The sequence below is a fragment of the Blennius ocellaris genome (genome assembly GCF_963422515.1).
Source record: "Blennius ocellaris genome assembly, chromosome: 8".
In the NCBI taxonomy this organism is placed as follows: domain Eukaryota; kingdom Metazoa; phylum Chordata; class Actinopteri; order Blenniiformes; family Blenniidae; genus Blennius; species Blennius ocellaris.
The window spans coordinates 20,020,611-20,034,958 of record NC_137657.1 but is presented as its reverse complement, the minus strand read 5'-3'; the positions used below and the strand labels follow the sequence as shown (position 1 = coordinate 20,034,958).

The following is a 14,348-nucleotide window of genomic DNA, read 5'->3' as shown; positions in this document are numbered from 1 at the left end:
TATGCAATGCAGTTCAACCAGAGCACCAGTAGAAAACCTACACTGCACAGGAGGAACATGCAACCTTGCAAAGGAAGGCTCTGCATGGAGACTCTCACCCACCACTGTTTCCACAATGAAGCCACAGTGCTCACCACCACAGCATTGCCAGGCCCTGTGTAATCAGGTCATGCAGTCACTCAAGAGCAGTTAATTGAATTCCATCCTTTTTCTGACCTTCATTATGCCTCTTTGTTTTATGCATAGTCAGCGTGACTTTAGATGTCATTTTTGCAGTGTATGGGGGGGGGGGGGGGGGGGGGGGGAGTGTGCGGAAGTGGAAGAAGTCTGTGGGGACAAAACAGGCGATTTACAGCTGAAGCAATAATAGATTCGATCAGGAGAGATACGCGAGCCTAATCAGACACCGGGCCCAAATTGTCATAGCGAGAGGTTTCAGGGCTAATTGGAATTAATGGTATTAACCAGGAACTGCTGCTGTCGGCCAATGGCGTCCTCCGCCTCCTCATGAATATTAACGAGGCGGGCTCGAGGAGCCAGCCCACTGGTGGAGGCTGACAGGAGGGCGGCGCCCGCCGGACCTGCGGCGCGGGGTGGTGCGGAGCCGCGGAGGAGTGTGTCGTGCGTAGGGCGAGATGTTGTTTTGTTGTGGCGATCAGCTGAATGTGGCGTCGCTGTCCGGTCTGACACAACAGTGGGAAGCACCGCGGGCCCCCCCGGCTCTCCCCCCCGGCTCACCCCCAGCACACACACGGCTCCGGAGCGGCCGGATCCGGCGCATCACAATCCAGGAAATGCGGCGGACTTCTGGCTCCTTCGCCACGGGATAAATGGCTGCAGCGCACCGACCGTCTCTAGCGAGCTGGTAAGTGTTGACTCTTTGAACGTTATTGCCGATGGGGGGGGGGGGGGGGGGGGGGGGGGATCTGTTTGGGTAGTTTCGCTTCAGGTGGTCGGGAGGAAGAGGGCTGACAGTGTGGCGGTGTGAAGTTGAGAGAAGAGCCCATCTGTATGTACACAAGTCTGGGAGAGTTGACTCGCCCGGGTCGGTGCTGTAAATCATTAAAAAAAAAAATGTGTTGCATGTCGCGGATCGCTTGCAGCAGCCAGTTCGGGAGGGGGGGTGAAGAAGGAGGGGGACGGGGGCTGTCAGACCTGGTGAAGCACAGCTGACGGCATACGCCTCATCATGCACCTCCATTCACCTCGTCATCCCCAATAACACAGCAGCCGAGGAGAGCAACAGTATCGACCGATTGGCTCTGCGCGCAGAGACTTTACGCAAAAACGCACCCTGAAACCTGTTAAGCCACTTGTTTATGGGCTGCACCTACACTTCGCGGATATTTAGAGGATGACATCATGCTTTCGTACTTGGTCAGTCCGCTGTAATCTGATAGATGTGTAGAGTTGACCACAACTCTATCTATCTATCTATCTATCTATCTATCTATCTATCTATCTATCTATCTATCTATCTATCTATCTATCTATCTATCTATCTATCTATCTATGAGGCCACGTGAGGACACTGCTCGGTGTGGCTGAAGTGAGTGAGACACAGATGTCTCCTCTAAAGCGTCTATCCATCTTCCAAACTGCTTAATCCTGTATAGAAGCGGGAGCGGATTCCGCCTGACCGGAGGTGAAGGACAAGCAAAGAGCAATCCAGAGTCGCAGCTTAACAGCAAATGCACGCTTATTTTTCCTGGTATGTTTGAGCAAACTGGGGTACCCTGGGAAAAGCCCTTGCACAGGGAGAACATGCAAACTCTGCACAGAAAGACCCCCAAGCCTGAGCTCACACCTGGGTTTTTCCTCACTGTGTGGTAATAATGCCAACCTTGGTTAGTTAGTTACTGCCAACATTCTCCATTGTAACTCCCAAAGCTGCACAGAAACATGAATGTAACCGAAAAGAACAAGAGACTACAGCTAATTTTGCAGTGTCCTTCACTGTTCCTGGGTTTGTACAGCTCACAGCAAGTACAGTAAGGTGTCAAACCATGGTGCTGAAGGCAAATAAAGGGAGAGAGAGAGAGAGAGAGAGAGAGAGAGAGAGATGCCAATATGCAATTATTTCTTATTGAATCAGCACAAAGTGGCAGCCTCACACTCTTCTACTCAGGCCTGGATCAAGACCACTTGTAGTACGATCTGAAGAAAGGCGGTCGGTCAGCAGGCACCAGAGCAGAACAACGCTTCATCTCCCCGCAAATTACATTGCTTGACAAAGAAAAACATTTTTTTTTTTTGGGGGGGGGGGGGGGGGGAGTAACTGCTCCCACCAAGTGCTGCGGTTTATTATAAAAGCCATATAACCGGAATAGTTTGATGTTTTTATTTCATTGTGAGTTGGTCTGAATGTTGAAAAGTGTTTTTTTGTTTTTGTTTTTAATAATGGCTTTGTATTAACGCTGTATTCGAATGTGCTTATAGCCATGTAAGTGCAGGACCTGTTTTTACTATAGTCGGTAGCAAAGCAGTGCCAGATCATTACACAAAGCTTTGGTATTCTGTATCATAGCTGGAGAGTTGCGCAATGAGTTTGCTCAGGTACAATAAATGGAATATACAGAATACTGCAAGTCTGTCAACAGGCACACTGATCAGTGGAGATCTGGTTTAGTCAGTGGAAATGTGTGTGTTATGTTGCTAAGTGGCACAAAAGGTGATCATAGTAGAAAAATGCCTGCTTTCTGCCAATTAACACAGAACCGCTCACAACTCCGCTTCTTACTCACCTGCCATACCCCCTCCTCTTCTCCTGCGCTCACACACTGAGTCAGCCCTGCTGGTGGTGACGTGTTGAATTAAATGCATGAAATGCCACTGGCAGCCAGGGGGTCGTGTGGAGTTCCCGCTCAGACCTTCAGACACAAATCCCCCAGTTGAGATCAGGGGGTTTGGTAACAGCGGCTACACTGGCGGAGAGGATCAGGAAGTCATCTGAAGTTTTCCTACAGTGATGGTGACAGCATGGTTTGAACCCCCGGTGTGAAACGTGTAGGTGTTACTTTGTAGAAAGAAAGTAAATGACAGTGTAAATAGGCTGTCTGGCTCTGTCTTATGCTCCTTTTACAGATTACACATCAAATGGCATGTATGAGCATGTCTAAGCAGGAACATGTTTTATTTCCTTTGTGAGTGGGATGCTGTTCTTATCAGTAAAACACACACACACACACACACACACACACACACACACACACACACACACACACACACACACACACACACACACACACACACACACACACACACACACACACACACACACACACACACACACACACACACACACACACACACACACACACACACACACACACACACACAGGCGGACACAATCTTTTCATGTGGCTGACGCTGGTCATTAATCCTGTGCTCTGAAGCACCAGAGAAGAATAGACACACTGTGGTGCTGGGCGACCGGACTGAACCAGGAACAAGACCTTGGAAACACATTTGCACAAATACACAGAGCCCAAAAGTGCCTGTTTGGCAACCTTACAAATGCCCCACTAGCCTAATAACTTTATTTCAAGTCATCAGTTGCATTTTAATGTATTGCATTTTTTTTTTGCATCATGGAACAATGGATCTCCTTTTTACAAAAAAAAAAAAAAAATCAATTCGATTTGCTTGTGTGGGAATGAGAGAGAGTGTTTTTGTTGGGGCTACAGTTGTCTATCAGTGTCTGGCCTCTAGCCTAGGCCAGTGTGTTGGCTGCCCCTTGAAATGGAGATAAAGTTTCTCTCTGTTTGCCAGGAAGCATAGCTCGTCCCGTAATGTGTGTTAGTGTGGCCGCCTGGCCCACTCCCATGTGCGTTTGTGCAGGTTATGTAACGATAAATGTGGACGGCGACTTGCAGCTGAGCAGGCGATGCAGGTTTCGTAGGAAGGGGTTGCTCGATGAAACATTCCCAGAGAAAGAGTTAATCATTACCTACTTCGGCGCAGCTGGTAGCCAAGAGGAATGCTAAGGGGGTATGCTGTTTGTGATGGCGATCCTCCCTCGGAACTGACCACACGTTTATTACATCACAGCAACTCCCAACGTTTCGCAGAGGCTGTATAAAAATGCAAGAAGGACATTCCCTCTATTGTTCTCCTCTATATAATCTATCTGTTTTTCCCCTTACATCAACACTGGGTTCACTTTCTACTTTCCGCAGTGGCCAACCTTGTGCAAGACTTATTGTTGTAGGGTGATTCTCAGCTTTTTTGCGCTGCACACCACAGGTATGTCTGAAAAGGGCTCAGCCAGGATATCACTGGTCAGATGGCTGCTTAACGGAAAAGTAATGACACACAGTTGTGGTTTTTTCAATTAGATTAAAATGAAGGTATTCAATCTCTCAGCTCTTGGAGGTCAGGCACAAAGCTCTCCTTGAAGGTTCTGTGTTGCCTTGAGAGACTCAAGCCAACTGTGTGTTATTGATCGATGATGCAGGCGAGGGATTATGTTTCATGGCCAGACATCTCTACCTCTTCCAAAACTCTCATTTGCTCTCCCCGGGTCCCAGGATACCCTTCGGACCACACCCCTCGGCACACAATGCATCAGATTGCAATCGCCAGATGTCTCGTCACCAAGCTAATCCGTGTTTCTTAAGTAACACCTGCAAAGACAACTGGCATTTTTCTCAGCCTTAACTATCCCATAATCCTGTTGCTGCACCTTCCATCTGTATTATTTCATGCCAGTGTGGTTATAGTGAATGTTCATGAAGGGAGAAGAGTCAGTGCCGGATAATTGTCAATTTCACTAAAGGTGTGTGCTTGAATTGGCTCTCTCCTCTCCTCTACTTTCCTCTCCTCTCCTCTCCTTTCCTTTTCTCTCGCTGTCTAAGATGTCCTCGTGGTAACTACAAGTGGGGATTGGAGGGGATTTCTGCTCTGCAGGAGGGTAAGAGGGCTTTGGGGGGAAAATCCTTCCAAACCTGCCGCAGATCTGCCGAGCAAATCAAGTCAGCAGGCGATGCTCCAGCACAATCCTCCCCGTGCCATGCCACTGTCACTGAGGCAGTGATTCTGAACTAACCCCACCTCCCTGTCTTTCGCCGCACCACTCCTGTGAAATCTGTGAAGCAGCCTTCAGAAGGGCCCAGATTTGTTTAGTCTCTCGGCGTGCTCTTCTCTTTTGTTCAGCCTTGAGGAACTGTCTCTTACCTGGTGCCCCCTCATGCTGAAGTGTGTTGGCTAGTGGGTAATCTGCCATGCTTCTATTTTTATGATTTGGGTCCTATCCGGCACTATGATCCAATAAATCTTGTTTGCCGTTGAGTAAAATGGACATCAAATATTTTTTTTTGCATATGTACTGTGCGTTGCACACATGCATGCTTATTTGTTATCTACCGCCATCTCTGCAGACACACTGCGCCCTAACATTGTCAGGTAAGGTCATGTAAAGAACGCCTCATTTTAGATGCTGTTAATTATGCAGGAGTGTGGTCGTCTGCCATCACTGGGAAGGTCATTTGCGCCTCACCCTATTAAAGGGCGCAAAACTCTACATGTATTGGTTTGTGTGTTGTGTCAATAGTAACACTGTTCATTTTTTGTTGTGATTTTGTTGTGAGATTCTGTTTAAGGTGAAATCTCCCCTTTAAAAGCCTTCAGGTTTTACTTCCATGAGATGTTGGATTTCACAGCAAATGAAGGTGTATCTATACCTTTACACTACATATATAAATGTTTTTACGTACAGTGTTTTTGCTGACGCCTCCATATTACAGCCCCTAAGTAGGGGCGTCTGTTTCACCTAATTGAAGGTCAATATTTGCATGAGCATTCCTACAGACAACTTTCCGAGCTCGGTTTAGCCGGCAGACAGACTGCCACTGTACTTCAATAAAATGTGAGTGCCTGTCATGTTCTAGTCTTGCAGTGCCAGGCCTGTGTCCTCGCACCAGATTTGTGTTGTACCAAAGCAGCCGATAGATCTTTCCTTTCTTACACTTATTGCAAGAGACTAAAAAAGGAAAAAAAACAAACCCTCAATGTTATGACAGGTTGAATAATGTATGAAGGAATAAACTTTGCAAAGCTCATGGGTCCTTTTGCTTAATGTTGCTGGGAAATAATTTAACCTCAGCAAACATTAGGGAATGTCCCCGTTTTGTAGGAAAATTTCAAATAGACCAAGCATTGTCATTGTCTTAAAAAAACAAAAAAAAACAAAGAGATAACGGAGTTGATTGCACAGAGACCCTGGCTGTTGTTCTGTCTAAATGTGGGTGTTTTTAAGAGTGATGGCCTGGGTTTAAAATGTAGTTGGTCAGTGTAAATGTCTTGGATGGGAGGGTTCAGTGCTCTGATTATAATGTGCTCTGAAGACACATTTTCCTACTCAAACCCAACCTTTGAAAACAGTGACGTGAGGCTTCTGTGCTTTTGTATGAGTTAACCTACTGAGCGTTTGGATCAGATCTAGAATAAAGTTTAGTTCTTAAAAAAAAAAAAAAAGTTTACAGTAGAATATGTGCAGTTTTTGTAATGCACTTTATATTTGAGTGACATTGAGAAAGGACTGTTTTTAAAAATATGTTGTGTACTTTTGGTCATTCACATAACGATTCATGGCCCGGGACCTTTTCTGTGTGGAGTCGAGTTTGCATGTTGTCCCCGTGTGGGCATGGGTATTCTTTGCGGGTTCTCCGGTTTCCTCCCACAGTCCAAAAACATGTACGTGAGGTCAATTGGTGATACTATCTGGAGCGGTTCCAGTGCTCCGCGACACTGAACAGGTTAAGCAGGATAGAGGATAGATGGATGGAGTTGCTGAGGCACCCACAGTGGTGACCCACGGCCAGTTGTATTCAAACAAGAGACTGGTTAAAAGCTGGCTTTCCTGTTAGGTTCAAGAAAAGTCTGGCCCATACACAACAATTTCTTTAGACAAGACAAAATTGACTTGCAGATCTATATTTCAGGGATCCATCAGGAGCATACTAACCAGTTTGTTCCAATCCTGATTGTCTACCTGCTTGACTTGGTTTATTTTTAGGAACTCCCCACGTCAGTGTAGCTCTCCGTTAAAGCTGTAGGCCGTGACGGAGAAGGTTGCACTCCTGCTGTTGGTCTCATAGAGTAAATCTAACACTAACTTTTCTTTACTCTTGAGTTCGAGGACAAAATCCTGTTTGCCTCTTAAGTCAAAGTGAAATACCTCGCCATCAGACTACTGGCAGGTGAATCATCTCCACAATGCAGTGATGGAATCTCATGTCACATTTGTCGGAGTGGATTAACAGGAAACGAAGAAAGGTCAGGAAACTGAGCTGCCTCAGAGTCAAGCATGGTATGCAAGGGAATTTTTTTATTTAATTTTTTTTTATTAATATAGGTGACACGCACATACACAGCCTATGCCATGCCTCAAGAAATGTCTTCGCCCGGGGGGAGAGGATCCTGCCTCCAGCCTCTTGCCAGTGCAAAGCCCCAGAGCTGCTGACACAGACTCACCCAGCGTAATTGAGAAAATAAACAGCTCATGAAAAAAAGGCATGTGCTACTCATCAGAGGGCTACATGTTTATCCTTGGCTGCTGCCTGTTGAAGCCAAGGACTTCATCACCTTCGGGGGGGGGGGGGGGGGGTTAAGAGATGGACAAGATGTGGTGGATCACAGCTGAAGTTAAAATAAAAAAAGCAGCAGGCCAGTGTATAGTTGAGGCTAAAGCTTGAAAATCCAACACATTAGATTTATCCATCCATGTATGCGACGCATACCCTTTTTATCTCATGTATGGTAAAAGGATTTGCAGCCCATATTCAGCGGGAGGCACATAACAGAAAAATTTGATTAACCGGGTATTATAAATCATCTTGTAATTTGGGATTTGTAGCACTAACAAAGGCGGAGGACTGAGAAAGACATATGAGCACACGCTTTACGGGGAAGAGAACGACAGTGCTGTCGGAGGCTGTTTCTCTCAGTCACCTCAGTCTGAGGTGTTACAATGTTTTTGATTATGTAACGCTCCTGTCCTTAACAGCCTCAGTCAGCAGTCCCCGTGTTAGCACCCAGGTAGTCCCCCACCGCCTTTCTTCTCTCCCGCTCTGCACTGTCAGCACAGGAGAGAGAGAGAGAGAGCGCAACCCAGCCAAGTCATTGCAGACCTTGATTTTTCATCAACGCTCTGCTAATATGTTTAATGGCGCTCCTCTCCTCCCTCCACGTACTCTGGGCTCCTGAAGGGGCTTAAGGACAGGAACAAGGACGGGTTATATAGGTAGATACCTGGTGCTTCTGGATGCCATATTTCACTCTTGACACTCTCTCCCACAGGGAGAACAAGCTGAAGAGACTCGGGATCCCCTCCCTCATCTTCTTTTCTGGTTGGTCTCCTCTTCTGTCTCCCTCTTTATTTGTTTTTTAAGCCGACAACTTATGATTGCAGGGAGATTCAGCCGAGAAAGTGATTTGAATGCTTTGAATGAGTACAGTGGTTGGTGTGACTGCGCTGCCCCCTGAGTAGGGTGTTCATTATGGTGGGGGTGCCTAAATTACATAGAAGACGGGGAGCCCCCCCGTGAGAATCCGGAAGCGAGGACAGAGTTTGGAGGACGTTGCAGGGATGAAAAACAAACCCGTTTGTCAACGCACTGTTTTAAAAGTGGGTTTATTACAGCAAAAAAGTGTAAATCGTGGAGTAACTTCTTCAGCTGGAGTCCATGATAGATTATTTTCTTTGCACTGATGAAAGCATACTGATCCTTTGTCTGTAAGATGGATGTTTTCGCTGGTCTTTCGAGCACAAGCTGTCCCAGTCGCTTGTCCAGCAACAATATTTCCCTCATTTCTCATACTTTGTGTTTTGACTTGCGTGAATGCTCTTCTCATTACCAACATCACAGATATGCAAGTCGGAGGGTGTGTGTTATTTGGGTTGACCAAGATGAACTCTTGCTTTTTCTCTTGTTGCAATATGTTCGTCTCTTATTTCTCACGAAGTGAATTCACCTAACTCGGAGGCTGCAGCTTCCTTTGTGGGAAGTATCAGAGTTTCAGGCCATCAATCTATGTAATGCACTGTTTATTGCTTTTCTGTTTAACTACAGTGTTATCAGATTATCCATGGTGCATTTTTCCATTGTGAATGGTGTGCTACATTGAATTGCTCCTCTTGTTTGCCAAGTTTTTACTCCTTTTGAATGCGTGTTGTCAAACAATCCTGTATTTATTAGTTATCTTTCTAAATCAGCCTGGTGGTGACTATTTCATGCATTTTCATGTGGTCTATTTGATGGTGTTACATTTTATTCATGAGGGGCAATCTATCTAAAGAGGATGGCTTTGTCTTCTCAGTGAATTGGGGATCTGAATGAATTTGGATCTGCAGTTGCATTTGGTCTCTGTGACTATCACTGTTAGGTATGTTTGGGTCTTGTTTCAATAGCTAAATGCATGTAATTAGTGTTTTAACATCACATAATGAGCCCAGGCCACATGGCAGTCAACAGATCAGCACTCCTGCCTCACAGCATTAAGGTCTCTGTTTCGATTCTGGACATTAGGGCCCTTTGTCTGTGGAGTTTGCATGTTCTCCACGCTGGTTGTTTTTCTCCGGGTCCAGCAGTTTTCTCCTGCCATCTAACGACATGCATATTATATGAATTGGTGTATCAGTTTGGAAAGTAGTTTTTGAATATTTGTATGTCAACACAGTTTTATTGGTACCATTGAAACAAGCTTTGAGTTTATGCTAACTTAACACTTTAAGACATTACACTGATATTTGATTATAGGCCAGACCTGTTAGTCCTCTTTTGCGCAGCCTTGGTAAAATCTAATTTCATCCAACAAAACGGGTATTAAAAGTTGTATCAGCTTTTGTAATTGAGGTATATGATGATGGAAATCCAGGAAGTCCTGTCACTTAACGTGACACGGTCTTATACATAAATCTTTGTCTCCATCTTTAAAATCACAAAGCCCAGCTATTCAGACGGCTCTTTACTTCTTTCACTTTGTTGCATTGTTTAGATATTGTTTCAGCAGTGATGAAACTTTTCACTTGCAAGTCTCCAGATTAGATATTCTCTGTTGGTAGATTAGATTTGTGCACTCGGTCAAGTCGGTCACCGGAGGACACATTATGTCATTTGTTTGAATTACGTAGGTTCAGGTTTATGACTCAGTCAGGTTTTTTTGAGTTTCCAAACAAGTTTTTGTCTTTTTAGAAAAAAGTAGTTGTGAGTGTATATCTAGGGAAGTCGCTGAAGTAGTTGTACTGGTGGAGCTTGGCTGTTTTTTAATGATTTAAAACATTTTTTTTTAATTGTTACCAGATTATATGAGAGTCCAACATGTTTTAATTATTTAACAATTTCAAGGATGCCTGGGGATATTTTTTCCACAAATGATCAAGTATATAACTGAATGGCTTAAAATTCAAGGTCACTTTGACCTCAATAACATGTTATGTGGTGATAAATCAAGAACCAGAGCTTATCAATCAGAATCTGTTTTTGGTGCTACAGATTTAAAGCATTTCTTTTTCTTATAATACTTTGGAGAGACTTCAAAACAGATTATTATCAACTTCTTCTTTATCCCAACAAGAGCAACTTGTTGATGATTATGTCAGAGTCTTGTTATGACAAATACACAAAGAAATTAGATGCCTGGTGAAATCAAAACACTGTTTTTCACATTGTCCCAAGTTAAGTTATCTTACAGTAAGATACTGAAAAACACTTTCAGTCAAACCAGTTTTAACCTGATGTTCAGTGAATTGTGTTGCTTTTGTGTTGTGTTTTGAAAGAGATGAATAAAGCAGTTGCACTCTCCAGGCACATCTGGATCATTGAATTGAAGGCTGTGAATCCAGAGGCAGAAAACTGTTGAAATTCCATCAACAGAAATAAAATGTTGTCAGAAAAGCCGCCCTGGGGTGCATAAAAAGACACTACTGTTCAGATTGTATGTTTGTGAAACAAATGCTCACCAGTGGAGGAATAAAACCTGGACAGTTTGCTGTCACATTTGACACCAGAGCAAAGACTGATGGGATGTACAGTCTGGCTTTATTTTTATCTTTCTGTGCTTTAGAGAAGTGCGGGTTGTCGGTCACCTCATTGTTCTTCAACAACCTGCAGCCAGCGACATCAAATCTGCACAAACATGAATAAACCTTGTGGGCAGCAGGAACATAATTTGAGTGAGTTGTATTCCACTAAATACATTTACTTGAACATGTTCATTAGATAATTGTTAATGTTTTTGTTTTTTTTTGTTGGTCCCTCCAATGTACATAGGTGTAGTGGCATGAGCCGGTCAACTGTTTCTTGTCATGCTACTTTATAAACTGCAGTATTAAGTGCACGTGTCATTAAGTGTTTAATTACTTTAAATAAATCCCTCTAAATTTTACACACTGATTTATCGTGTGGATATTTGACTGGTGTCATCTATCTAGTTAATGCTCTGCTGAAAGAGGAATACATTAGTTACTTAGAAAATATTTATTTATGTAAACAAACCTGTGTCTAATACACTCGTCTTCGACATTTGAACCTCCTCACTTGCTGCAGTTTCATCTGCTGTCATTACAGTTTGTGCTGCATCATATCTTCACTGCCACCCAGCCCACCACCAGCGGTGTCAAGGCCGTGTTCATTGCACCCTGGGAGCCATCTCCAATTGGTTGCTATTTATAGGCCTCTATCTCTAAACATCTATGTAATGTACAAGGTTGAAAGAGCATCTGCATTCTTGGTATAGTCTGTCTTCTCTGTTAGTGTAAAGGGAAACGACTCCTTCACTAGTGGTGTATACTTTTACTTCCACTTGCAGATAATCATTCTATAAAGTGTCTTAGAATTCCTTTATTCAGATGACCTTAGGATACTTCATCTCCTCTTCTTTTCCCTCACTGTCTATGCTGTGCATTCCTCTGTGACGGTCTGCATTTAAATGATCAGATACTGGAGGTTGCGCTTTACGTCATGCTTGATTATTTTCTGTAACCAGAACAACAGTCGGCTCTTTCCCTCGAATAACAATGATGTATAGGAGTCAAAGTGGCATAAATAACTGAGCAACCCTTAAAAATATTGTCCTCATTATGGCTACTTATTGGGAGGTAGATCAAACTTTTCATCGGTTATTCCATCGGTTCCAATTGAAGCCATCAAATCAGAATTTATCAGAGGGTTTCTCCTCCAGCTGATCTGCATCACTGAGCAAGTACTTGATTCCTCCCCTTCACTCCTGAGGTGTGCTACTTGTGTACAGTACCTGATTGCAATGTTATCCAGTGACTTGGCCGAACAGAAAGCTCTTACAGAAAACATTCCCATTGGGGAAATATTCTCTGAGGTAACATAATGACCCTGAGACGGTGCTTCAACCTGTATTGGATGACAAATCAGCTGCACATACCAAGACAAGAGCTAACAGAAAATCAATGTAACCAACCACCTATCCTACATCAATAAAGTCTCTCATTTGCTCTCCACGAGCCCGTTCGGCTTGCTGGCTTCCCCTCCGTCTTGTTCTTGCCCTGTCCTTTCTCTCACTCACTCGGCGTTTCTTTGAGAGTGCAGACAGCATCTCTATTTTAAGGACGTCTTTGTTGCTCTGCTTTGTATTCAAATGTTGAGGCTCAGAGGCACGGGGATGCAGCTCCTAAGATGAGTGGATCATGAGGAAATGGGAGGTGGCGAGTTGGCTTGTGGAGTTCGGTTTCTCCCAACACCAGATCTTTATGAGGCGCTGACAGCTGGAGGAATGCTTCACTAATTCCCCTAACATAGGTCACGCGACGTTCGTGTCTGGTTACGTTCCAGAGAAATTTGAACAGTTTGGGTGGCCAGTAGAGACAAAAATGTACATTGATACATAAGTGTGCCGTATAAACGATCTCTGGTCTGTAACTGTGTTGTGGACCCAGTGGAGTTGTATGTGTGTGTGTGTGTGTGTGTGTGTGTGTGTGTGTGTGTGGGTGTGTGTAGCCTTCCCAGGTGGCTAGACGAGTCTGTACGTCCCGGCAATGATGTGAGCAGCCGGTGACACATTTCCGTCTGTCTGGTAATGCAAAATGGGTCCGTTGGTTTGTGGTAGATCAGGCCATATTTATAAAAACACATTCACTTTGGAAGATTTTAATCCAGGGATTTTTTTTTTGGGGGGGGGGGGGGGGGTTTGGAAGAAACACTCCAGAATTCATTCAAAGCAAGTATTCAGGAAGGATTTAGGCCTGGTGGTACTGATCCCCCCCCCCCCAACTGCTTCACCACTATAAGGGGAGAAGCAAGTCAAGGTACATTTGGAAATGCACCTGTTACTTTACATGTAATGACAACAGGGAAGGTAATTTTTGGAATTGTTGTAATTGTTATCTTCAACTATTCCAGAGAAATGGAAAACCCTCCAGTATGTGCATACAGTAATCAGCCTTCTGTGCAATCTATGGCTGGCATGTGTTTGTTTTTCCTGCAGATTCAGCATTTAAAAGCTCCCCACAAACACACAGATTTATCCAGTCACTGTTGGACTTTTTTTTTTTTGGGGGGGGGGGGTCTTGATTGCTGTGTGTGATTGATGAGCTGCTTTATTCCGCCCTGGAGCTGCAATCTCAAGATACAGAGACTGAACATGGCTCACACATTTCAGAATCTTTTCAAAAATGTCTTCAGATGCCAGATAGAGTAACTATTGTAGCCATGTAGTGAAGACATGAAATGACCATATACAAGAGCCTTCTGTCTCACCGTCTCTGCCTTTCTCCTACGCATTTGCACATGCTGTTTTTCTCCTGCATCTTGTTATTCTCCGTCTCGCGCCCTTTCCTTCTCCCTCTGTGACACACGCACTTGCACACATTTCCACTTCCAGAGAAACAAACACATAAGCAGACGGGCTGTGGCACATGGTGTTTGTATATAAGTGCATTGGGTTTGAAGGGCGACTGACGAGGTGTTGATGCGTCAGGAGAGTCTCTGTTGACAGCCCACTAATGCAGCATGGCACCAAGCAGAATGGGTAGCGGGGGCTCCCAGCACAGGAGGGCGAGTAAACTGTAAACCGACACTTAGCCTGAATGGAGTTGTTTGTCACTGTGGGTAGCAATTACTTGAACTGGCCAGTCTTTGAGTAAACTCCCTGATCAGAAGGATGCCCCTTTGCCAAACCTGGGAGACGACGGCATGATGCAGGACAGTGTGAGACGTTCTGCGGCCCGGTACTTGTGTTTGAGCGCACTCAGGCTGAGCGTCCACCTGTTGACTCTTCCCTCATGCCTGTGTTTGTGCAGGCAGCGCTAAAAGCACAAGCGGCTTCAGCCGAACGGCTTGAATTAACATGATAGCGGCATGCAGAGATGTGCAGATAAG

At 44.6% G+C, this 14,348-nt stretch overlaps 1 protein-coding gene across 1 annotated transcript in view; it reads left to right on the top strand.

The window, feature by feature from the left end:
• The first annotated feature begins 664 nt into the window (after positions 1-664).
• The window catches only part of hivep3b (HIVEP zinc finger 3b), a 39,581-nt gene continuing 25,897 nt past the window's right edge, over positions 665-14,348 (top strand). The window contains exon 1 of the mRNA XM_080500297.1: positions 665-865. The gene's annotated coding sequence lies outside the window, so the exon portion shown is untranslated. The remainder of the gene's footprint in view (positions 866-14,348) is intronic.